Source organism: Hetaerina americana, unplaced genomic scaffold (assembly GCF_022747635.1).
Source record: "Hetaerina americana unplaced genomic scaffold, ioHetAmer1.1.p SCAF_8, whole genome shotgun sequence".
Classification (NCBI taxonomy): Eukaryota; Metazoa; Arthropoda; class Insecta; order Odonata; family Calopterygidae; genus Hetaerina; species Hetaerina americana.
In genome coordinates this window covers 66,352,094-66,378,769 of record NW_027287427.1, presented here as the reverse complement: position 1 = coordinate 66,378,769, position 26,676 = coordinate 66,352,094, and positions in this window count along the sequence as shown.

Genomic DNA, 26,676 nt, shown 5'->3' with positions numbered 1-26,676 from the left:
AATAAGCTTGTTTCTTCAACTACTCCGGACACAAATGATGATTTGAATTAAATGCAAGATTTCTGAAATTTAGTTCCTCAAAACTACAAGGCAAAGTAAGAGAATTAGCAATTTGCACATGCGGATACTGCTGGAAGTAATGCATAGTTCTGAACTTGTTACTTGACTACTGGAAACAATCTGTTTATTTAAAAGATTTATATATTTACACTATTTTTTAAAGACAAGTAAATAGAAGTTTTGCTAAGAAACCCAATTTTAATTCATATTTATCAATTTTAACTGACTTGGCCAATTATGCTTCATTAATACCAAAACCTTTGATTAAAATTAGGAATTTTCTATCTTGTTCTAGGAAAGATATACAGTGATATATAATGGACCTGTGACAAATATCAATGCGCATTTAACTCATTATCTATCATTACATATTCTTAAATAAAAATGATTTAATGGAGTTAATATGATCTGCCTTTGACAAAAGTCACGGTAGATTAATTTTTTTGAGGTAGAATTATTTCCTATTGTAAATATATGTATTACTTCCTTCTTAGGCTTTGATGAATAATTATTTTGAACGCTGTTCTCAAATGAATAATTAGACTCCAAAATGCTTGAACCTACAATAAATTTGTAACAACTTTCTTACCTGCCGTTTGAAGCAAAAATTCCTAATGAAACTCACCCATGGGTGGAGATTAATACTCGAGGAGTAAATATTTGTACTTATGTTTCACATTTCTATGATAGATAAAGGAATAATTAATATCCAGCGTATTATGCTTAAATTACGGCGATTTAATCTCTATAACAGTTTATATTGTATTTTGAGTCAGATTTTTACGTAATCATAACTGTTGACAACTAGCATGGATTCACCACTTCACTCCCGAGATGAAAGAACAGTCAGATGAAAGAACAGAAGGATCAGTGGACTGCAAAGGGTAAACCTGCTGCAAAAAAGTAAAGGCAATTCCATTGGCAGGAAAGGTGTTGAAGACTGTTTTTGAGATAGTCCCGGAATTGTGTGAAACGATTATCTTCAAAAAGGTAAAACAATAACGAAAGGGTATCACGTATGTTTACTAAACAACCTTATGGCAGACATTGAAAAAAACGGCCCTGTTTGAAGAAGAAGAAAGTGTTTGCCATGAGAACAACGCAACTGCTCAAACTTCGACAGTCCCCATGGCAAAAATTCACGTATTTCATTTTTGATTGGTTGACCCCTGACCCTATTCACAATATATGGTCCCCATCAACTCGTTCGTTTCCTTAATTCTCAAAGTTTTCCTTGGAGGATAGAGATTTGTATCGGATGAGGAGATTATCACATGCGTAAACGCACGTTTTGCGGAGAAAGACGCCAAATACTATTTGAGAGGGTTAAGAAAGTTTTGAGAATCGCTGGAAAAAGTTTACTTAGAAGGAGACCATGTTAAAAAATAAAAATAAATTAAAAAATTAAAAAAATATTTGTCTCATTCATTCATAGGTCGGAAATGTTTCAGACTACCCACGCATATGTTTTTCAATCCCAAGTTTCGGCAAGAGAATACAGTGACAATCTCTATATAAATCCCCTCGTTTATTCTCGTTCAGGTGCAGTCTATCAGAGGTATTAAGTTGATTTTTCATTCTGGAAAAATATCTCGCAACGAGTGCATGCTAAATTTTATATAATGCAGGCCAAAATGTTTGAACGGAATCCACGGAACTCTTTATGACTCAACGTGCATTATCAGTGAATATGACTACTTTCACTGGAACGTATGCTTCCATAAAAATTACGTCGTGATTGAGATAAATCTCTGCTGGTGATTCATGTCATTAAACTTAGGAATATAAATATTAGATTGGAGAATTTAAAGGATTGGAGAATTGATTGCATGGGAGCTAATGTGGAATAAAACACGCTTTCATTTCTTTTGAAATCCAATGACGCAAAATGCACCGCAGCCGTCTATCAACATTATTAAATTAAGCTAGAAAAAATGGGTTTGTTTTTGACGTTTTATACATTATAGAATTAGCCTTCGGTCATCGCTGTTAATAAACGGTTTATGCACTCTTCAAGGCTTTTCCTTAAAATAAAATAGAATTAAATTATTTCCCTTGATTAATTTGTAATTTAATGTGGCCTCAATTTCAACTGCACCATAATGAGGGAATTACAGAGGTCATTTCATACGCCTGGATACTAATGGATTTAGTATGATAAAAGAACAGTTACATTATATTTTTGATTGCAAAAACAAATGTGTAAGTTCCTTAAAAATAGCTTTCAATACTTTTGCACTTTGTCAGTTTTGAATGATAAAAGGGTTTAATATAATGAAGAGGTAAACACATTGAAAATATTTAATATAGGATTAATGGGACTTGCCATTTATGGCGCAATTCTTGGTTTACATATTTTGAATAACAAACTTATTAGGGTAAGTTTCAAAGTCCAGTCTTAAATAATGTTATTTTTAAAACTCAGCATAAGCTAATAATTCCTCATAGAGTCATCAGAAATATTTTGAGCGACTATAAAAATAAGACAGCTGAAGAAACAAGTAGTTGAAATTTATTGGGATAACCTATAAAGGAATGTTCCGGATGTGATCGATGATGTAGGAAACACAAAGAGTACTGCCAAATACGAGTAAATTACAGAGAGGATGTTGTAGCTGTATAGAGCCATTTCCACAACTGGTGACATGAATGAATTAACTTATGATACCGATGTATTATTATTCCAGTACATTGAAAAAACAATAACTAGGCGGATATGTCGTAAAAAATTAATAAAGACAATTACACTAACAAAAATATGTTATTTTAAAATGATATTTTTAGGACGCGATTAATTTAAAGCGAATGTAAATTATCATATAAAGCTCATTGGAGCCCACTTTTATTATGTCACTATTTATATTATGATAGCCCTTTTTCTCACTTTAATAAATGTTTAATTTATTTTTAAAGCTGTTGAAACAACATTATTAAATGAACAAGACCCGCAAATGTATTTTAATTTTGTATTTAAAAACCCCTTGAGCCTAATTTATCATAATTACTTTTTTTGCTGATAAAACTTATAACCTTATTGTTATTTAGATCAATTTTACTATTTAAATCATTTATTAAAATAGAAGACAGGTACGGACATCTCATATGCACTGTCTTTAATGTATGCGCCCTTAAACAAATCGCTTAGCTTCAAATAGGCGAACCACGGATACATTCCAGGTTCGGGAGTAACCATTTGAAAAGTAATACTTTTCATACCTTAAAATATTATCGACCATAAAATATATAGAGTTTACATCAGATATTTTGAAATATCAGCATTAATATATTAATGGAATTTATATATATTAATGGACAATTTAAAAAATTATTGAAAAAATAATACGCATCTACATAATTGGGGCATAAAAATTGAAAGAAGCTGTCAAAACTTCTTATATTTTCATTTCAGTTTCATTGTTCTAATAGATAAGAACTTTTGTAAATTATTTCATACAATAAAAAATTAGCACTTTTCAGCATTCATGAAATCCATTTCTGCATTTAAATGATGCAATTTTTTTATATGTTAAATCGGCGTTTCATAAATATCGACATCCTAATTTAATTTTAAATAAGAATTCCGGAATTTTATACTGTCTCATATTGGAAACCAACATATATCACGGGTTACTCCGTTCACTTACCCGTCCCCACCATAATGAAGTATTTCCTTCGGGTCCTCTATTTCAGACTATGCCAACCCCTCGACTGGGAGCCGGGAAGGGATCCCCAATCAACGAATCACCGAAGACCACTGTAATCAAAACCCAAGCTGGTGATCAAATGGACACCCGTCGTCGGGGGCAGGGTTTTTGTGAAGCATAAAAGGGGGAAAAGAGACGGGTGGTGGGGAGGGTAAAAGGACACCGTTAGCCGGATCTGGATGCCGCCGCCTTAGGAGTGGGAGGGTAAACGGGAAGGGGAAGGGCTCGGCGGGAAAGGAGAGGCCCTGCGGAATGAACGGAAAGCGCAAAGGGACAGAGGACGAGTTGTGCATCTCAAGGATCAAACGTGTAGTAGAAAATATAAATGAACAACGTAGGCTTTCCCCTTTCGAGCTACCCGACCAAGATAATTATTGTGACGAGTTTGACGGAGACACGTTGTAAGTCGAGGAAAAAATTCTTTTAGTCCTCAATCTCTTCATGAGAAAAATGCATTCCGCTCAAGAACATACGAGCGAAAATCATTAAGAAGGAAAACAAAGAAATAAATTTCTACTAGAAAAAATTTCCTTTCATTTTAATCATTCTAAATTTTATTTGAGTCAATTTGTAATTGAAGTTACATCGTAAGATCTTAATTGTGCGATAAATGAAAGAATAATTGCTCAATTTGAAAACTTGGGTAAATATTACTTCAGAGATTACAATTTCAGGCAAAATAAAGGCAGGTCTATTGAGTACAGTTAACAATTCACAAATGATGCACTAAAAAGTTGTTTTTCCGTCATAATGCATTGGCGCGAGCTATGAAAAGCACTCACAACTTTGATGATATATTACTCAACAAGACTCACGTATTAAGTGTAAAGAATATTTATTCAAAAATATTATTAGATCAATAGTTTTAAATAAAAAACAACAAATCTCTTCAAACATTCTTTAGCTTGCCTACTTTTCTGTAGAGAAAAAATTATATAAATTATTTGGTTACCAATAAGTAGGACGATTAATAGCTTCATAACAAGAATTTATACCGTTCACGGAAATTTCATGCATAGATTTGGTATAGCATAGCCCTTTTAAAATGTTACCTCTCAAATACTTCAGGATATTTACAAAATTATTATTTCAATCCAAATCTAGAATACATAGGAGTTGTGAAAGAATGAATAATAAGGGCTCTACTAAGAACTAGCTATCTGCTATACTCGTCATTCAATGTGTACGTTAAAAACATCATAAAATCAATACACTGTTTGATTAGGTGAACATTTTATTTCGAATATATCATTTAACATTATTTGATATCGTGAAAAAAGCACGATATTCGCCCAACGAGATGAAATAATTTACATTTAGAGATAAAGATGAAAGAAATAAATATGTTTAGAAGCAAACATTGAAAATGATAACTACCAATTTAAACGGTTTATAATCATCATTGATAAACGTTTCTTAGGGAAGTGTATCCGAGTCAATTACCCATCCTCCACGAATACGAATTTAAGAGGATTATAGACGGAATTATCACTGGGGTATGGGCATAAGATGAACTGACGAGGTCATTGAAAGCTACGCATTATACCACCAGGACCTCCATAACATTTCCTCCAGCCACACCCGATCATACTTTTTGATTCGCGCGGAGAGAGCGGCTTGCGGAACCTTCCATACTTTTTTTACCCGACAACCGAGCCCGCGAGTTGCATTTGTTTGGGCGATCCATGTTTAGCTGCGCATGAGGCAGACCGTAACGGGAGCGGAGGGAGGAAGGAGTAGGCAGAGAGCGTGGGAGATGACCAAACGGTGAAATGGGAGCTTGTTGGGAGTTCGGACGGAGAGTGGGGTGGCAGTCGCGGAGGATAGGAGTGGTGACTGGGGATGAGGGGTAAAGTGGGTGTGGACGGCGCCGATGGGAGGGTGGATAGAGGACAGGGGAGGGAGCGAGAGGAGGGTGGGTGAGTTTGAATTGGGAGGGAACGGGAGAGCAGGTGTCAGGAATGTCGAGCCGACGTTAACTCCGGAGGCTGGGATTTTGATGGATCCCGGTGCCGCTTTATTGGCGATATCGGGGCTTAAAGGCCTTCCTCTGGTTCCCGCCGTAATTGAGAGGAAGAAAAATATAAGTGGATTTGGTTGGGATTGGGGGGGGGGGGGCTGGTTGGGGTGGCAAAGTGGAATAAACTGTTTGCTGCTGCGTGGACGTGATGTGATTACACATCCGATAATATTAACTTTAACGGATTTCCAATCAAATATTAGCGTCACCGTAATTACGGATGGATGGGCCTGTGTGTATGTATACGTTCGAAGTGGTAAAATTTATGAGGGTATTTATGCCCTAACCTTGCATTCGGTTCTGAGTACAGTGTAACGAGCGGTATAATTAGGTTCTTCCTGGAGAATAACTGTTTCTCGAGCGTATGGGAAGTGATTTTGATTGTGAGTTGGTACTGATTTTGATAATAATATTACTGGTGTCGTTAAAATTTTGCTATTTCCAAGTGGTTTCAATACCATTTTCAGTGAGTCATAATCATTCTATATTTGGACGCAGTCCATTTTTTGAATTACTGGCCATATATGGGTTTGATTATTTAAAATATTTTATAAATTTAAAAACCGCAATTGAAATAGGTAAAAACTTGAAAAAATCACACATTCCTCTAACTAGCTTTCTGTATTGCCCAGTTGTAGCAGTCACGGTAATTAAAAAATTAAGGATATTGTTATTTTTACTTTGTAATGCAAAAAGATATGTAAAGCATAATCTTGTGATGATAAAATATTAATCATTCAACCTGCATCATATGGATGATGTCATATTTACTCATCCCTTATATTTTAGCGGGGAAAAAGTAGAATAGTCTTTTGAATAAAATATGAAAATATCATATAAGAGGACGCGATAAAATATATGCTATACAGGATTAATATACGTAGTCTCAACGAGGTGCAAATGTAGTAAAACTCAATATGTTGTTAATTGCTAAAAGATTAAAATTTTACCTTTTCTGATCATCCATACTATTTATTTTTTGATTGTGATCATTTCGGGAAGAAAAGCGAATTAAGTTCTGAAGTGCATAAGTATATGTATTTTCCAGTTAAAGGTCACAAGACCTCCATAAACATATGACTTCAAGAAAGAGAGAGAGACCTAGTTACATATTTTGATATTCAATGTATGGATACCTATTATATTACTATTAGTTAAACATTTTTAAAATAAAGAAAAAATAGTTTACATCAATTTAATGGGCCTCCATGAAATATTTTTAAAATCTGTGCATAGACTAGAGATAGAGAGCAATGTCGTACTAGTGAATGCTCATTATCTCGTTCAAATTAGTTCTTTAAGAACATTTAACCCCTTGATGTAGTGACCACTGTATATTTCAATTTCCATTCACTATCATTAATCCACAGCTCAGCCACATAAATTGTGCGGTTTAAATTCTGCTTACCGACGAATTACGAGTGATAGAATCGAGAAAAATCGCTGAAAAAAGGTCTACCAGCGATTGAAAAAAAACACCCTTATGCTTCGGCGAAAAAATAACCAAAGATTTACCCTCGAAACGAAAAATGAGTTACTTAACCGCTAAGCTACCGATTTGAACCACTAAATCGAAATCACGATCCAATTATCGAATGGCAGTAATCGCGTCGTGCTTAAACGATGCCCGAGAAAAAAGTAATGAGGAAGGGGGGGGGGGGGCGGGAAGGAGGTGGGAGGACAAAATTTCGACGATTTAGCATCGAGTTTTAAAAATTTCGACACGATAAAGTCGAAATGACCTTAATTAATGCAAAAAAGAGCTGTGTTTGCGTAAAAAAATATAGTTGGGATTTTTTATCGAGGGGAAATCACGTGGGCCGTAATGTCGGCGTACCCATCGGTATTAGATCGGATCGAGCGTGGATCACGGAGTAGTTCCACGCCCTCTGCTCTCATGGAAAAACGCGACTAAATTAATGGCGTGCATGCGTACGAATGCGTTCCGGTGTTATTCGCGGCGCCGCATTTGGTGACACGTCCTCGCGGTGACAGACTGAGAGCGTCTCCGATGCCATTATCTACAGCTACATATTTTCCTGCAAGCCACCGTATGGGCTTTCGACAAGCGGAATCAAAACACCAGCCGTTTGGGGGGAAATTGGTGATTTGATCTTGTAACTGAAAAACAACTTCGACATTCGTCCATCATGAGTGGTTTAAATATTAATGGGTACGTATTATATTAAAAGACTAAAAGTGAATTCCAGTAAAAATTAAGAAGCTTTTAAATCTCACAGTCTGTCATTGTTATCTCCACTTAAACCTCTTTGCCACCTTAGGATATCGTATATGTAATATGCATGAAAGATTCGCTCCCCATTTGCTGCTCTATTAATAGCGCTGCCCTTTCTGGCTTATAATTCCGTTTCTTAAATAATCTGATGGACTTTAAAATCCCTATCACCCGATATTATTGAAGTGAATTAAAATCTCAAAGACTTATGTGAAAAATAGCTCTCGATTTCTTTATTATTTATAAATTTTCCCAGAATTTATTTACATTAGTTTTCTGCGTTTCCCTTTTGGGAAGTTTTGATAATCAATTCCCCAATCTATATGCTCTGATGCTGACATTTTCTTGTTCATATATTCAAATATCGGTTGTTGTACATATAACATCGTTAGAGTACATATTCGTTCATTTTTCCGTCATTCCGGTATCAAATGATTTCATTAATTATAATTATATTGCTAATTGTGGAGTCAGATCTAAAGATCACCTTATTCTTATTTTACGGTGGAGGATAAGCTGATTTTACTTATCATTTTTGACTCATTGTCATTCATTTAAATTTAATAAACTCATGTGGGAGTACTAGTATTTCATCCAATTCTGGAATTGAGCTGCCATGTAATTTATGGTTTTCAAAATTTAACATGCAAACGTATACACCTAGTATTATTCCGTAAGACCTAAGTTTGTTATGCCATATTGATTGAGAAGTTTGGGTAGCTGTAAGGAAAAACTTCAACTATCCAAGCTTCAAAAAATATTATAGTGAAAAAGAACACTGATGTTCAAAGTAGCTTTTATGAGTACGTGTATAAATTACAAAAAGAATACACACGTGTAAAAGCACATTCTGTTTTGCAGAAGTTTTTTTTTTGAAACAATGAACATTTGGCATAGAGTAAAAGCCTCGTCTTGGGAAAATAGAAATTAGATAACTGAAAAACTAGGCACACTACATTGTCCACACAAAGTGAAGTCACGAATGAAAATACTTTTCCGAAGAACATTCCTGCCCAGCCAGAAAGAATAGAAGAAACTTTAATGAAACGAAAATGAAAGGCCGATTTATTTGAAAAATGGTATTTAAAAAATAATTGTAAATTCATAAAATCGGAGTGAAGAAATTAGGCTATTAGTTGATGTTCATCTATCGACAAATAATAAGTAAAACGGACAAATGGGGCTCTTTATAACACTGGTAATACTAGGATGGTTATTATATGTCATCCTGTAGTACTAGTAGGGACATATCAATCATACACAAGTACAAACAAACAGCCATGAGGTAGAAGTGAAATATTAAAAGCGCCACATTTATATGAAAATGCTCTGTAAACAATCGCTAAGCTAATATTTTCTGGATTTTATATTTTATATATTCCTATGAGCCTAGTAATTTCACAAATAAGCCTCATTCCATCCCAAATAGTAGCTCCTCATTTGATCTACTTTTTTCCCTGCTCTATTAGGCATACAATAGGGATACAATTCGTAACTATATCGCTCTAATACAAGGGCAACTCAAGCAAAACCATTGAAAATGTATTTGCATTTCAAAATGGTGTTTCACTGTCCTGTTAGTTCGCAAGAGTAATATCCATGGTTTGATGAGTGTCCCACAGTAGCATGGCACCATAATGTAACAATACATTGCAAAAATAGTGTAACCATTGCAACTGAATTTGTAATATGCACCACAGAGGAAAGTTTCTTTGTTGAGTAGTAAGAGTAGTCATCAAATTCCATAATGAAAGAAAAAAGGTGACACTTATTTCGCTTGACAAGTTTACATGTGAACTAGGCTGTTCCTAAACAGCATTACTTCTCGAAGAGACTCCCTTGACCAGGCCAGGTACACCAAATGTTGACACTACTGGCCTTAGCATCATCTAAAGCCATAGTATTTCTAGAGCAAACGGGAACTTTCAAAGTGCTGGAAAATTTCCGTTGTACACAATAACGAGTACATATGGCAATATATTACTGAGAATTTTTGTATTCAAGAAATTACGAGATTCAGAATATATATTTCAAGGTTTTTGATTGACTCTCCCTGGTAGTTACTTCAATTTCTACTCGCCTTGGTGACCGTGGGCATGTGAATTACTGAAGGCTAACTCCCTGCTTAATAAGCGCATCTATCAGAGGAACCTGTAGTCTGCCTTTAGTGTTATAGTTATGAAAATATTCAATAGACTTTTGTCTTGCATCCAAAGCAAAGGATATCGGTCTGTCCGTAGGGCAGTCCTAGAAGCTATAAGTAGTATAATTATTGAGTCTTCCGCGTCAGAGTTTGGCTTTTACCAAACTTAATACTTCTCCACTAGATACCTCCACGAAATACGAAAAGTCCTGCAGGCGGGCGTAAAAAATCGAACGAACCCTGAACTAAATAATGAATTGAACCATTAATTGAAGCTAAAGGTGATCCATTTTGGCACCGATGTTCGCCATTATGCGCAGGTTAAATGAACCCATTGCCCTGACCGCCACCAATCGGCCGCCTTATTGAAAACTCTCGCCTTGCGCCATCAGATGCTTTATAGACATTATTTGTATGATGTGGGAATATCACAATTACTATCATATGGTCATTTTCTCAAGTATAGGGCCAATAAGGTGACAAAGAAAAGTAGAGTGACCGATGATGTTGTGTATCGAACTAAAAACACGGCAAAGCGGTTGAAGGTAGGGACAGTAATCCTACTTGGTCAGGGACTCAATCCTTCCCCTGAAAAACACATAGTATCCTATCACAAGTCTCCAAACTTATAGTAAAGACTCGGCACCAGTTTGCATCAGTAGTTACCAGGGGAGAGGACCGACAGTTAAGGTCATTTGCGCCATGATAGGTGGGTGATTTGGTAGGGGTAGGATTCTAAGGGAAAATTAAAAGAATAGGTGAAGAGAAACCACGCGTCTTCTTTGACCTAACCTTAGCAAAAGGCACTAAGGGGTCACAATTTAACAAACCTGACTGAGATCGTAGGTTACTTGAACTACTCTCGATATAGCACGTCAATTTAAGCCCAGGAGTCCACAGAAAATTGCTGCCACCGCCGGAATTTGAAATCGGTCCCTCGGGATGTGAAGCCAGAGCACTAGCCATTGCACCAACCTGCTCCCCATTCGCCAAAACTCCGCGACCACATCTCCAGCAACCCAAACGGGAGTTATAGAATACTCGAGCTATTATCCTTTACGCCGACGGATACAGAACATTGACGAATTTAACTCGCGTTTTCAACCTCCGCGTCCTTTAGCGAGCCCTTTCACTTCGCCTTCAGCCGATAGGCGACTCCGTCTGCCTACCCTATTACTCTGGGAGGCGTGACAGTGCCTGGGAGCCGCTTTCCCCGATTTCACTTTGAGGCACGATATTCTGTCCACCGAGTGGAACGCTGAGCATTGCACGCGGCCCCACAGCTCCATATGACAAAGTGGTCCTCGGCGGCGCCAGGCTCCCTTTGTCTGCGGAAATTTTGTCCCGACGTCATATATTCCCACCAGTGCGCGTTACGCCGTTCATTGAAAACACATTGTTTTTCCTAAAGGTGGGTTCTTGTCCCTTGAAAAAATCTTCAAAATCCAATTGTAAGTGATTTCATAACAGGCCCAACATTTGAGAGCTAATTTTGCGTGGATAACTGCATTCAAAATCTAGCTTAAAAATTGGAATTGTATGTTATTTTATATCTTATGAGAAGATATAAATAATGTCTATTATAATATATTTAATTCGTATAGTTAAAATTGTAATATATTTTTAGAAGTTTAGCCTTAATAGTTAGGTTAAAAAATAAGTAATCATTTAGGAGTTTATAATATCGATAACGGATCAAAATATTCTTTATATACAATATTAAATGCTAAAATTCCATACACAAGTTAGTGAGCTAAAGTAGGGCATATACTTTCCCATGAAGATAACGAACTTATTTCCATTCTTAAATTCATCATGTATCAATTAAGAAAATTCATCAAGTATAAAAACATATTTATTCCATATTTGATATATATTTTAACAGTGACACATTGGCATGAGCTTCCTACCTGGAAGGCTCCACCAAAGCAAATTGCAGATTTGAAATTTCTATGCATACGATCACAGGCGATGGAATATATATTCTGTGAAGAGGGCATGACCACTACAACTCCTTCAGCATATTGAGCGGTCATAGCAATCCGATGGACTCACCCTCTCTCTCATTCTTTTTACGTGAATTGAAAACAAGTCTTGCCGGCGATTTTAGGCGAGTTCCTACTCCCGCTACACCTAGGTTAACGCGAGTATTTTTAATGGGCCGAGAGGGTAATTTGGCACCGGGCCCGGGGCGGGCGCCACCCGACACCTCGATCGCCGAGTCCCCACTCCATCTACCTCGCCCACCCGGAACCATTCCTCCTCCCACTCCGCTCCCGCCCTAATCCCCGACCTAAGCGTATGACTCACCTCATTACCTTCACACGACTACCACCACGCGAAGAGGGTCTGCCTATCAATCAGGATACGCCCGAAGTCCCACATGCACACACAAACACGCACGCACACGCCAAGCCAGCACCCGGACAACCCTACACCGTAGCCACCACCCCTATCTCCACGGACCACCTAGCCCCGCCCGCCAACCCCCATGGCTCTCGCCAACTGCCCCCCGAGGGCGGATCGCTCCCATGTGACGTGATAATTGCGAAGGGGGTGCAGGGGGAGTGATCCAAGGGAGGGGGGAAATGTGGAGCACCCCTACCCCAACCATAGGCCCTTCCATTCCTCCGACTGACCCTCTCTACCCCTCTCCACCTCCCTCCCAACAGGGGGTGTAGGGGGAGTGGAGCATTAGACCAAGCTGACCCCGTCGGACCGTGGCGAGACCATATACGGGGGACCCTCTTTACTGTCCTTCTCGAGCTGTGGGGGATAGGGTCGGGTTTATCCGGTCCGGTGTTTAAACCGTTGGTGAGGCATCCAATGAGAGGGCCGTGCGGGTGCTTAGCTTAACGACCGAGCCGGCAGGAGGGAAAACTAGCCGAAAATCATACCGAACGCCATCCAAGCCTGTTAGATTAGCCAATGATGTCCGACTTGATCGAGGAATTGGTTAATTATCTCGAAATAAACTTTTCAAACGGACGTAGTACAACAGAGGGGGGTTGGTAAGTTCTATGAAGGAACGAGATGATAAACTTATATTGAGCAGGTAATACTACAGGTACGACTACACACTTTGGCACAGTAAGAAGCTACGCATTACGCACTAAAAATTGGTAATCGATGAAATATTTTTATGTAGTTCAAAATTATTTGAAATTGTTGCATTACAAAGAAAATAGTTTAATAATTATCCATATGACAAAGTTTTATTCCATTAACACATATTTTTTTATCCAATTCAAATACCGGAGACATTATTTTCGATGTAAGACTTTATGATATTCCGCAATGACATCTAAAACTTGGACACACCAATATAGCTTCCATTTTTGCATAGGAGAAAATAATACGGGAATGTAAGTCCCGGCGATGAATTAAGTACCTTATTTGCATCGGAAAATGAGAAGATAAACGCTAATTTCGGTGCAGACAGCCGAAGTAAATATAATCATTCAAATCACGTTCCCGAGAGATACGTGTTTCATAAATGTTTTGTAATTAAATGGTTCCTCAGGAACGAAAATAGGTAAAATAATACTAATTAATGTTGAATAATTCATACTAAATATACTCATTCATGAGCAAACATCAATGATAGGTTACCGCGACCCAATGTAAACGGGACTCAGTCACCAAATGCAGATTATTTGGATTCAGCACTGGTTGACATCTATAAACACAAACAGCTTACAACTAAGATGTGAAATTTAAGGGTAATGTACACAACTGGCGAAGCAAGTGCAGCAAAATAAATGACTACATTAGTGGGCTTATTGATGTTGTTTGTACTTGGTCAGCTATACTTCCTTCTATCAAAAACTTCACATTAATGACCCTGCAATGCAGAGCCTGCCTACTATTCACATATGGTCTATTTAGACATATGTAATTCCGTGGCTAGATGTTTTGCGATTTAAGTATTCTTAAGAGAAATTATAATTTTCAGTGCTAATTTTTTCAAACTTGTTTCTAAGCTATATTCACGTATAGACAGCTTTCGGTATTAATCAAGAGGTACCTCAGTTTCCAGTTAATTATTTTGTATATCCTTGTATTTAACTTACTATGAAGAAATGAAATGATTGGTGGAAAAGAAGATAGCTTGTAGAACCGCTATAAACCAATTTACGGGTTGATTGCCTATGATAATGATAAATGTATCTTATAATTTTACATCAAATTTTGCTTTGAGAATTTACTTTGCAGATTTCATTGCCAATTACCATGAGCTTTCATTGGCCATTAACTAATGCTACTTTTCACAGACGTAAAATACGAAATGACTGTGACTCACGCAACTGATTTAATTTTTATAAACCTGTAATGAAGTTAATTACGCAATATATTCGAAGTGCAAAGTAATTACCCTCACATTTATCGACCAATTCATTATTAAAACCCGCATTAAGGGATAGCCTTCTCTCTCTTTTTTTTTGAGAGAATAAACATTAGGGCTTGCGGTGAGCGGGCTGAAGTATGACTGTTAATGTCAAAATTTCCGGGCAAAAAGAGGCAGACATAAATATCGCAGTCACCATATATACGTCATGAATGCCTAACAACAACTCCATATAATTTTGAGCGGAGGCCCCAAAAACGAAAATTGTTCTGACCGCAGCGCCCATATATGCTCTCCGCTTACAAAAGAAAAACAAAAATGCATAAACATACCTCCCCAATCACTCTTTCCCTTCAATATTTTAAGGGCTTTATTTTTGCATGAATCATAACTAATGAAATATTGATACCCTTTATACATGGTGCCTCACATTCCACCTATTCCCCGATTCCCTTTTATTTCTCTTTTTTTTTTAACTCCGCATATTCCGTGAAAGCAACATGACCTCTAACCTGCTTCCCCCCCCCTCTCTCACGCACCCCTCCCTTCACCCACGCTTATGCCTCCCTTAGCCTTCCATTCCGTACCACCACCCACTTCCACACCCCCCGCCCCACCCGCCACCACAGATCCCACACTTTTTTAAACCAACCGAAACGGCCTTCACTTTTAAATTGTATGCACGTGAGAACGTCGCTCGGAGGGCACGCATTCCAATCCTCTCCCTCACCTCTCCCCCAACCGACGACCCAACCCTTCTCCAGACCCCGCCCAACCCCCTTCAACCTCGCCCATGGAAACAAAAGCGGAGAAATAAACCGATCAAAAAAAAAATACTGAAACAAATAAAAAAAAGGAACAAGATGCGGAGTCGCATAAAAAATCGCGCATTCCGTCAAAATTGATGCATGGCCAATATGTTGAATATCAGCGAGGGCTGCACGATCGCTGAGCGCCGGTGGGCGAGAGTTTTGATGGCCGAGTAACGGCTGTGCTGGGCGCGTTGCATGACGGTATCGGAATAAGAGGAGTCGCGGTTTGGTGAAATGGATAGGGGGAATAAAGCATGAGGTGGGTGCGGAGTAGCAGCACGCCTCCGGGAGGGGGGAGGGGGATGGAAGTTGAGGTAGTATGAGGATGGCGGGGGTTTTGTTGTCCGGGGAGAGGTGTGGGGATTGCGACTGGGTGGGGTCGGGGTGGGACGTGAACCCTGTATGGCAGGGAACGGTGGCGGCGATACGACTCTCATCCACCTCCGCGCACCACTGCGAACCCTTCGATAGCGGCCCCAAATACGTAAGTCACCGTTTTTTTTGAGCCCCGGGGATAACACCAAAGCAAGAGCGAAAACGTCACCATGGTGCGGACTCCATATTGCACCCAGAGGAATGAAAGTAAAAGTCACGCGTGCGACAAATTCCCTGCGGGCAAGATATATTCCAATTAGTTAATCCTTTACGGGTCAATGACCGAAAAAAATTTCCATCATTTGAATTATTTACTTACGGTCAGGTTTTGATTTACCGCATCATCTTTAAGTACGGACGGATAAATAGTAACCATGCAAACAAATTTTTATCTCAACGTATTAGAAGTACATATGCATATAATTTTGCTATAGGAAAATTTTCAATTATTCACTAATACTACCTTGAACAAAAAGTTCCCGGAATAACCACCGTGTGGCGCTCCAATCGTTCCGATTTGAGTTCTGTTTTTTTTGTTAAATTGGTACATCTGTTGTTGATATTCCCTTTAAATCTTAGTGTCATAACTTGACATTTGCAAAAGTTACGTAGCCAAGAGTACATCTATCTCTGTGTGTGTTGGCGATTTTTTACAATTTCAGAAATGGATTTAAATTTGCAACAACGAACTTGTATTAAATTTTGCGTAAAAAACGGATTTAGTGGCGCACGGACGTTGGAAATGTTGGAAAAGTGTTTCGGCAACGATTCTCTAAAAAAAATGGTCGTTTACCAGTGGCACGAGCGGTTCAGAAGTGGTCGTGAGTCAATCGAAGACGATGAACGCAGTGGCAGACCATCGACATCGAAAGTCGGTGAAAAAATTGATAAAGTAAAAGAAATGTTGGTCAATAACCGCAAATTAACCATCAGAGAAATAGCGGAGGACTTGAACATTGCCTATGGATCCGCCCAAGACATTGTGGTTAATGATTTGGGTTTCCGTCGTGTAGCAGCAAAGTTGGTGCCAAAAGACCTCAATTTCATGCAAAAAAGAGACCGTGTTGACGTCGCAAAAGACATGATTTGCGAGGCTGAATCCGATCCCACATTCATCAAAAGGATCATTACTGGAGACGAGACGTAGGTTTATGAGTACGACACGCAATGCAGACATCAGGCAAGTGAATGGCGTTCACCAAATGAGCCGAGACCAAAAAAACCACGTCGTTTTCAGTCAAAAAAGAAGGCAATGCTGACGGTTTTCATGGATTACAACGGTGTAGTGCATCATGAATTTTTGCCAGAAGGCCAGACAGTAAACAAAGAGTATTATTTGGGCGTTATGAGACGTTTGCGTGAAGCAATTCGCCGAAAGAGACCAGAAATGTGGGCAGAAAACTCGTGGATTTTGCACCATGATAACGCACCGTCGCACAGTGCTATCATTATTCGTAATTTTTTGACGAAAAATGCAACAAATACCATCCAACAGCCACCGAATTCACCTGATTTGGCTCCCTGTGACTTCTTTCTGTTCAATCGAGTTAAAAAACCATTACGGGGAACGCGTTTTAGCAGCTGAGAGGAAGTAATGGAAAAATCGCAGGAAGCACTGATGGACATACCGAAAACCGACCGTAACTTTTGCAAATGTCAAGTTATGACACTAAGATTTAAAGGGAATATCAACAACAGATGTACCAATTTAACAAAAAAACAGAACTCAAATCGGAACGATGGGAGCGCCACACGGTGGTTATTCCGGGAACTTTTTGATCAAGGTAGTATTTTTCTATTCCATTAAATTACACCTGAAACTACAATACATGCCATGCGGTTTTTTTCATGATTGGAATCATGCCGAGAAGAACCATACTGAGGGACCATATCACGCACTATTCATTTGATTTCAAATGAATCCTCCAAATTTGGAACCTTGAAATACTGTTAGGCATGGATTCACTGTATTTAAATAATGAGATTTGCCATGAATGGTTAGATCCGCCTATATATTGATTAATCAATCAATAATCATTGTGATAGATAGTGTTCTAACACTAACCATTATAATCCCTACCCTACACCTCGCGGCGGCTTACGTTGTACGTAGAGAATTTATCGGCATCTGGAATGAACAAAATTCTGTGGTTGGAGAGAGGTCAATTTAAGCTTTCTTTAGTGTTTGGTAGAAAGATGGTCGTGAGTTTCTACAATTCAGTTAACAAATCCGTCACTTCCCTCAGTATGTAATTTAAATAATCATTGAGTATATTTTATCTTAATGTTGGTCGCGGTAGTCCAGGGGGTAGAGTGTTGGACTAATGACCGGAGGGTCCCGGGTTCGATCCCCGGGCAAGTCTCTGGACCTACAGCTCCACCCAAGCTATGTGATTTTTCGGGTACTAGATCTTCCGGGGAAATCATAAACGGCATAGGAAAAGGAACTGGCCCCCCTTAATTTCACACGCCGTCGGGCTTAGTACTGGGTGAACTCTACCATCACCTACCAAACTGACCTTCGGGTTGATTACTGTGTTTACGGTTGTTATTATTGTATCTTAATATGATTTATTATAGCAATTATAATTATGGCAATTAATATACGAGTTCATGTATGGGGATGAATGGATTAAGGATTCCAACTATCGATTACCAAATTAATTTTCACCACACGTAGATACAGGATGAAAGATAAAATTTTAGTATTCAATATATAATTAATGATTTAAGCTCAAGTTGAGAATACGGTGTTTTCCTACCCATAAAGTTAATTTTCATTATTTGCAATAACATCACATGGAAGATGTTATTTGAAGTCAACTGTGAATATAAGAAATAAATGAATTGATATAAATAATAGTTGAGAAGGAATATGGTATTAATCTTATAAAAATTATCACTAACGTGAGATAGTAAATTTACCCTAAGATATTAGTTTTAACACACAATATCATGGACTATAAATGAATTAAAATCCAAATCTTTATCTTTAAAAAATTATTTTTATCGATTTTTTTAATTTACTCAATAATACCAACAATATGAAATTCAACTAACATAAAATATTATTTATCATAATTAAGTTACTTTAATTTAGCTCACAATAGAGTTCTTCGATACATATACAGTAACCCCTTTGAAGTAGAGCTTTTTCTTACTGAGGTCCAAATATACTTTGGTATTATAGTTTTTTTTTAAATAATTAAATTTGTGATTTCTTGGGCTAGCCGGTACGCTCATAATAATTTCTTCTTATTAGGGCTTAATAAATACCAATATGAATTTTATATAAATATCAATAACTTTCTTTCTTAGCTTAAACCTCCTGCTTATATTAATGGATAATTAAGAAAGTCAGCGGCATTGCTCAAGGAACAGTGAGAATCCTATTATACAACTTCCCACCCTAGGTACGCTCGTCTGCATAAATACATAGGGAAGGAGGTAGACCTTATTGGTCGACCAATGAGATTATGAGAGGCTTCGTTGGGGATATGGGGTGATTTTGAAGAAAGAGACGCCGCGGGACGTCAAATGTTACGCCGCCAAACCGTTCTCGTGCCCGCGGCACGCACACTTTCAAGCTGATTCCGTAGATGTGGCAGCCATTTGTGCCCTCGCCAGGAATGCGTACGCAAGAGCGAATACGCTAAAGTTTTGACGCTTGATTAATCGTCTCATTCGCCCTTTGTCATTATCACGGACTCCCTCTCTCTCTTTTTCCTCCTACACACCGTCCTCATTCCCCCACGTCTACGTATCTCCCCGCGTGTAATTTATATTATTTGAAAACGGAACATCTGGTGACCGGCGAGGCGAGCGGTTCAGTTTGATACGCGACTGTCTGTTTCGGAGACGTGAAGGGCGTTCGGGACGAGGACAAATAAAAACATGCGAATGATAGGTACACGTGGGCACGTGAGAGAAACGTGGCAGGGTAGTACCGGGCCCGGTACGCATCTATGGTCACTCGCACCGCGATGTCTCCCCGCCGACGACGGTGTGACGCGATACGGCGCAGGTAGTGACACCCAGCTGCTTGCAGGCGAGCATCGAGTTGGTGGGATAAAATAAAATTAGCGGGACCGTGTGCGCCGAATGTATGTATGGAAACCGGAGAGAAACAACGGAAAAGGTCGGCGTGAATTATTTTGGACATTTTTTTCGATTAGATTTTGTAATAACTGCAATCCTCTCCGTGTGAAACAAACTCGTCCCACCTGTGATATTTTTGTGTTTTTTTGTCGGTCATTCATTCTTACTCTTTCTTTAGTTGAAATGTAATATATACATATGATACATGTAACTGGTCTTGAGGGTCTCAATATGTTTCAAAGCGTAAAGCTAGAGTGATCCTATTTCTTATTATACTATACGGCTGTTTCTTTATCATAATATCCGTTTGTGAAGATTACATATCAGGGAGTTGCTCCAAACGGTGCGTCTTTGTCGGCTCGCGAATGTTACGCTTGCCTGTCACACACAGGTTTAGAAAGGGAATTGTTATTGAGTCAATATTGTGGACGCAACGCGTGCTTTGGAAATCAGGGGTGGAAAGGTCTGAGGTCCAATTGTTTACTTCTTTAACTCGGTGATTGTTATCAAAATCTATATATTGCTGGAAATTAGCAATAACTTTCCAATGTATTTTCAAAATGAGAGTTTAATGGCTATTTCTCATGTGACTCTGAATGATTTAAAATCATACTTTACTTTTTTATATAATTTAATTCTAAGTTTAATTTAATATTTTAGAAAGAATAATATTGGCTAAAAATAAAGAGATAAGTGTAACCCGCACCTATACCTTACAAATTGTAGACTATTATGTTAACGGAATTGCTTAAAATATATGTTTTCAGTTAATATTAAGGAGGAACATTTCTTGATGCAAAGAAGATTTTATGCAGAGGAGGGAGTTGATGACAGGGACTTCCAGTAAAGTTGTTGGGAAAAGATTAGCGAAAACTTTCATATGGACCACCGTTTTGTACGCCTGGGAAACTTGGTTGTTGAGGAAAGAGGGTAGGAATATATTAGAAGCTATTCAGATGTTGATACGAAGAAGGGTGGTGAGAAAAGAATAATCAAATAGCAGTTAAAATATACAATAGAAAGGAAAACCACCGAAGAGGTATAAGGCATCGTGGTCAAAGAAAGAGAATTGTAGAGGCAATTTAAAGGAGCATGAAAGGTGCGTAGATACAGAGTCTTTTGATCGGTGATGAATTTTTGAAGACTATATTAGAGGGCAGAATGTTCGGCTAGCGAGATGGAAGCAGGCAAATGATAAGTATGTTAGAGAGAATAAAAGAAGTTAGAATTTGTGCAGAACCGAAGGAATTTATTTTAATGAAGGGTGCTATGATATGTTTAGTTATGCAAAGCTTATAAATGTAATATGTCTGTGGCTATCTAAAACGTAACTGGAACAGTATGTTAATGAACAAAAAAAAATTAAACCAAATTTAATGTATTTTTCTCTCAAGATGCGGTATTACCCAAATAGTTGTTTAGTTATTATCTGCAACACTTTGCCTACGTTAATATGCCATCATTCATAACACAAAAAAGGTAAAGCTCGTAGAGGATTAACATTAACTGAAACATTCTCCTCCGGGAGATTATGTGCCAGAGAAAGTTATCCTGACATGGGGCAGAGAGTAAAAAGACGTCAATTTCTCTTCCATGATTAGGCGTAGAATAAAGAAAACTAGTTTTTCGACGTTTCTATTTCTAAAACTAGTTTAATGGTCAAAAGAGTATTTTAACACGAGCAAATTCACTAATCTAAATTTCAGTGTCAATTCCAAAGAAACTGCGGGAGATGCCACAACAGTAACTTTTAACGGAGTCATCCGCTAATGTGCATTTCAATGCAACAATTTCAGAGCGTAAAAATCATTCGCCTTGACTGGGACTCGAACCCAGATCCCTCAATATCCGGTCGAGTGCTTTCACTCAGAATTTCAGAACTGAAAAATTTCAGATTTTAAGAGGACGCCTCGGTAGCTTAAGTGGCTAAAGCACTCGACCGGATATTGAGGGATCTGGGTTCGAGTCCCAGTCAAGGCGAATGATTTTTACGCTCTGAAATTGTTGCATTCAGTGTCAATATTTAAAAAAATAACAAAGGGATTACACCATGTGTTGTTATCTTTTCGCCACATAAATTTAAGCTGCGCTTAATTTACAACATTCAAATAACTATGGATAATCTAGAAAAACCTTTATTAATTTATAATTTAATTTATCTATAGAATAAACCCGTAGTATTGTGCCCTTATATTTTTGTCAACAAAGGGATTGGGTTTAGCAACTCATTCAGATTCACCTCAATTGAACTTAAAGTATATGTCAAGTAGAGTTATTACCAATATACATATATGTTTATGTGTGTGTTATTTTTTTATTTCAAAATGGACTTACGAGGACCCTACTAGACGCACCTATTTCAGCTTCATGATGCACCGCTTATTCTATAACTCTATCATACATTAGATATTTCCATTAGTTTTTGCAATGAAATCTAAAATCTTAATAACTTGGAACAATTGGATCTCGAAAGGTTTACGCTTGTTACATGTAACTTTAAAATTCATAGGTCATCGGGATATTCTTCAAAGATGAGAAATACTGACGGAGCAATGATTCAGTGTTGGTTTTTAATATGAAAATAGGGCATCTAAAATAAGTATATTTCACCAGAATGTTTCAACATCTAGTATTGAACGTCATCAAATGATTTCTATATTATTTGACTACTTAAGCGGGTGTTATGAACCTTGCTAAGACCGCATTTATGAAAATTGTTGCTGTTGTACTAAAAAACTGGTAATAATCCGCCCTTTACGTAAATATAACAATGGTAATTGATATGGTAAATGGTAAACGGTCAATACAAAAGTTAATAGCATCCTATAAAAAAACTGCCGAAGTAATTATTAGAGTTAATTTACTTCGATGTACAATTATCTGACCTTGTAAAGAAGGGACTTGTCATCTGTCATCTTTCTTATCCAATCAAAAACATATCGATAGCTAAATTGCAATTTTCAACATCAGATCATAAAAATTGAATTATATTAAATTAAATTGAATATGGAATATATTTTATGCGCATACCTTTATTATGGAAATAATTTCCCCAAGTTTACATTTTCTGGTGCTTAATATAATTAGTTAAGAAATAAGATCAATGTGATGAATCAAAGGGCATTTTACCTAAACAAGTAGGAATATGGCCTCAAGACACAAAAATCAAAGTTATAGAAGGACAAATGAAAAGTTGACCGTGGTTATTTAACCAATTTTGTTCAATTTTCTTAATTGGAGAAATGTAGAAAGGTATTTAACAGAATTACAGAGTCTGCCAGAACATGTAAAAGTATTTTGTTTAATTATTTTTAAATATCAAAAACCCATTAGACAGGTAAAAATTTATGTATATCGTTTCTGATTCGTCTTATTTAGAAAAAGATCTTTTTGAATAATTTTACGCTGCATTATGAATAACAAGAAAGGTGATGTGAAAATATTATCTCCAATACTATGGATTGGAGACAATTGACTATTGAATTGAAAACAAGAAAAGCTAAAGTTCCTTAGTATTCGGCTTTTCGCAATACGGAACTGGCCAACAAGGTTGTCTATACTACAGGAAAGTGTTCTTCCAGCTTGTTTTCTAAAATAATTTCCCTCGAGAGAGTACGAGGTAAATATTAGGCATTTTACTCGTACATTATAAATTTTATTGCGAAAACAAACAATGCCTTTCGAAATATATTTAACATAAGACTCAATTAACCAATTGGAATTGATAAATATGCATTATATCGGTAAACCTCATGGAGTATATTTCAACTATTTATTAAAACAAATAAAATGCCTATGGTTTTCGACTTGGCAAATTTTCTGGTATCATAAAGTTTACTTCATTTGATTCAAAAACTAATGTTTGGTAAGAGGTCATGCACAATGTTCTAATTCAATTATTTTCGAACATATTTGTGCACTTATAACATTCAAACATTAATGAATGAATAGTAGCAATCTCTAAGGTGGTTTAACGGTTGATTAAATATTACACGGTAACCTAACTTTTGAATAATCGAATATGTAAACATCATTTATACATGCCCTAGGCGAGATAAAACCAACGCCTACTATATTATTAACATTTATCTAACAAAAACGTTGCTCGCTGATGGCGCTGTATTGAAACCTATTCAGTGCCAACTATGATTGAACTCAACGATTAGAAAATCACGCCTATTTATTGATTCAATAAAATATTATTGTCCAAAAATCAGTATGAAAAGGATGTGCTCAATGGCGACGGGTACGCGGGAACGTGGCTATATTGCAGCTGAAACTGTTTTATCACTCCGATTGTGGTAAATTCGAGGGCGTAACGCGAGGATGCGAAGTAAGGGGAGTGGCAGGGCTGAGATTTCTCGCTGGTAATGGAGAACGGAGGGGAAAAGTGCTGGTCGTCGCGATGGGCCGCAGAGGAAAAGGATTAGGTAGAACGAAGCAGGTGAAGGAGAGGACAAGGGAGGGATAGTGGGAGGGGGGACGCAGGAGGGGTCGGAACCGGGTGGTAAAGGGGAGAGGTGGAAGAGGGAATGTGTTGGAGAGGGAGTGTTTTCGGGAGGAAGGGGTAGGTGAGGTGGGCGAGTGACGGTGTGGCGGGTGGGGGAGGGGAAGACGCGGAGTGAAGCACCCGGAGCGAATTTTATTCCCGCAGCTATTGATCACGTTAATCGATGCGTGAGTGTTTGCTCCATTGGGCCCTGTGCTTCACCGTCGATGTGCTTTTGTTTACCCGCCCACCCGTCCCATCCCTCTCATTCCACCCCCTCCCTCCCGGACCGTTTCGAAAGATTACCTCACCCAACCCACCCGTGCAGTGTTTTAGGTACCGTTCCCAGCCTCCCCTTCCGTCCCCCTACCAGCCACTCCCCCGCATTCAGTCCGTCCCACCCCTACCCACACCCAGAAACCCGTCGGAAACAAAATGAGCCGAAAAAAAGAGGCACGCGAGAACGTTCACTCTCTCCACTCCCCCTCCCATTTAGGATCCAAATATTTATCAAAACCCTTCCGTTGCTCATTCTCTCCCTCTCCTTGCCCCACCCAAAAACCCCTTCCGCGGTATCCTCTTCATTTTAAAAATTTTAGTATTACTTTCCCCCTCGTCCTCCCCCTCATCATTTCCTCTACCGTCACACAAAGAGAAAAAAAAACTATTTTCCAACCCAAAATTATTTCGCCCCGATGTAATTTATTTTACAGTCACGCCTCGTTAGGTGATCACCGTGGGGGAGGATGGGGCCAGCGGACGGGTTTGTTGGAGGTGGGGGGAACTAAAATGAGGATAAAAAAACACGGTGGGAGATACGGATGAGGCGTTTCCGAGAATCGGGTTTAACCACTCGGAATCCGCGGGCTCGGGTAGCGACAGGTGGAAAGGCGGCGGGCGGACACGTATACTCACGCCCGTGCACTCCCTCTCTCTCTCTCTTTCGCACACACACACACGCGTGCGCGGGCACGGGGATGATGTTGTTGATGATGATGATGACGACGGAGACCGGTAAATGGTGGGGAAGTAGGAGGAGGGAGTATGGAGGGGGGTTCCCGCACACGCTTCGGAGTAAATGCGCATCAAGCGATTAGGATACGCGTCTGAAACGATAACAGCCGGGTGCGAAGGTCGGGGAATGCGTGGCGAGAGCACCGCCACTTCCGTGGCGCAAATGACGGTGAGTCCTTCATCTCCCCCCTCGTCCACTGCACCCGCTGCTGGGTTGATTAATTTAAATCGACTGCTTGGGTGCCGCGCGAAAAAATAACGCTGACTGCAAAAAATCATCCATTTCGTGGCGATTTTCGACGAATCCACCATTTTCATCAACGTGCACAGAAGATGGAATATTCCAACGGATATGAATATTTTTCCTCAAAAATGTTTACTCGATTTATTTTCAATTCTAAGTGATTAATTTTTGGCATCTCTGAATCGTATATATGAATTATTGTTAACATATGGGCTTTTCTTCCTGAAATTTGTGGGTGATTCGTAAGCTAAAATGGGAAATAAATTGAGTAACCATGTTCAATTTGAAAAACTATAGAAAATCCGTATTTGTAAGTAAAAAATTACTCTATTTCGTCACAAAGATTTTGAATAAAATGAGAGACTAACATGCTTTCATTTCCACCGAGGTGGTAAATTATTTTTTGACACCCCTGTGTATGTATACTGTAATTAATTTCATATTAATCGCAAAGTATCACTGGATCTTTATTACTCTTGAGTATTTTGAAACTTAGACATCCAGAAACTTACACTTATACGAGTATATAACGCATGTATATCCTTAAAAGATAGCAGTTGGCGTCATAAATAGGTATATTAAGGAGGGTGCTATGGAATATGCTTAACTGAGATAGAAGTTTTGCAAATTATTTCTTTCGCCGTGTTTCAATGGCGTTTGAAACTCCACTTATTGTTTCCTTAAAGTCAAATGTGAAGCATTTGTTGAAGGATGAATTAAAAGTTAAAACCACAGTACGATTTCACATATTTTTGAAAGAAATAACCGACCATGTTTCTTCTTGCGTGTGTCTTCACAAGGAGCGTTTCATCGGTAATCTCAACGCGTTTATATATGTATTTCTTTGTAATTGATGCACTAGCGTTTAGACATCAGTCATTGGCTAATAATGCATCCAAATTATAAAGATAAGGATTTTTTTAAAAATTTTCATTGCCAGAGCGTCGGAAAATATTTTTTGTAACGCCCGGCAGATACGAGATATGTAGTGCTCTATCTCTAAGTTGGCAAATAAATGTTTAAAATAAATATGCAAACCTCCGTGACAGAGAAAATAGTTTGTTTAATAATTATCTAGTATGGAATTCTTTAGACACCTCGCATCAAAATGTGCCCCTTTTGGAACTTTTTAA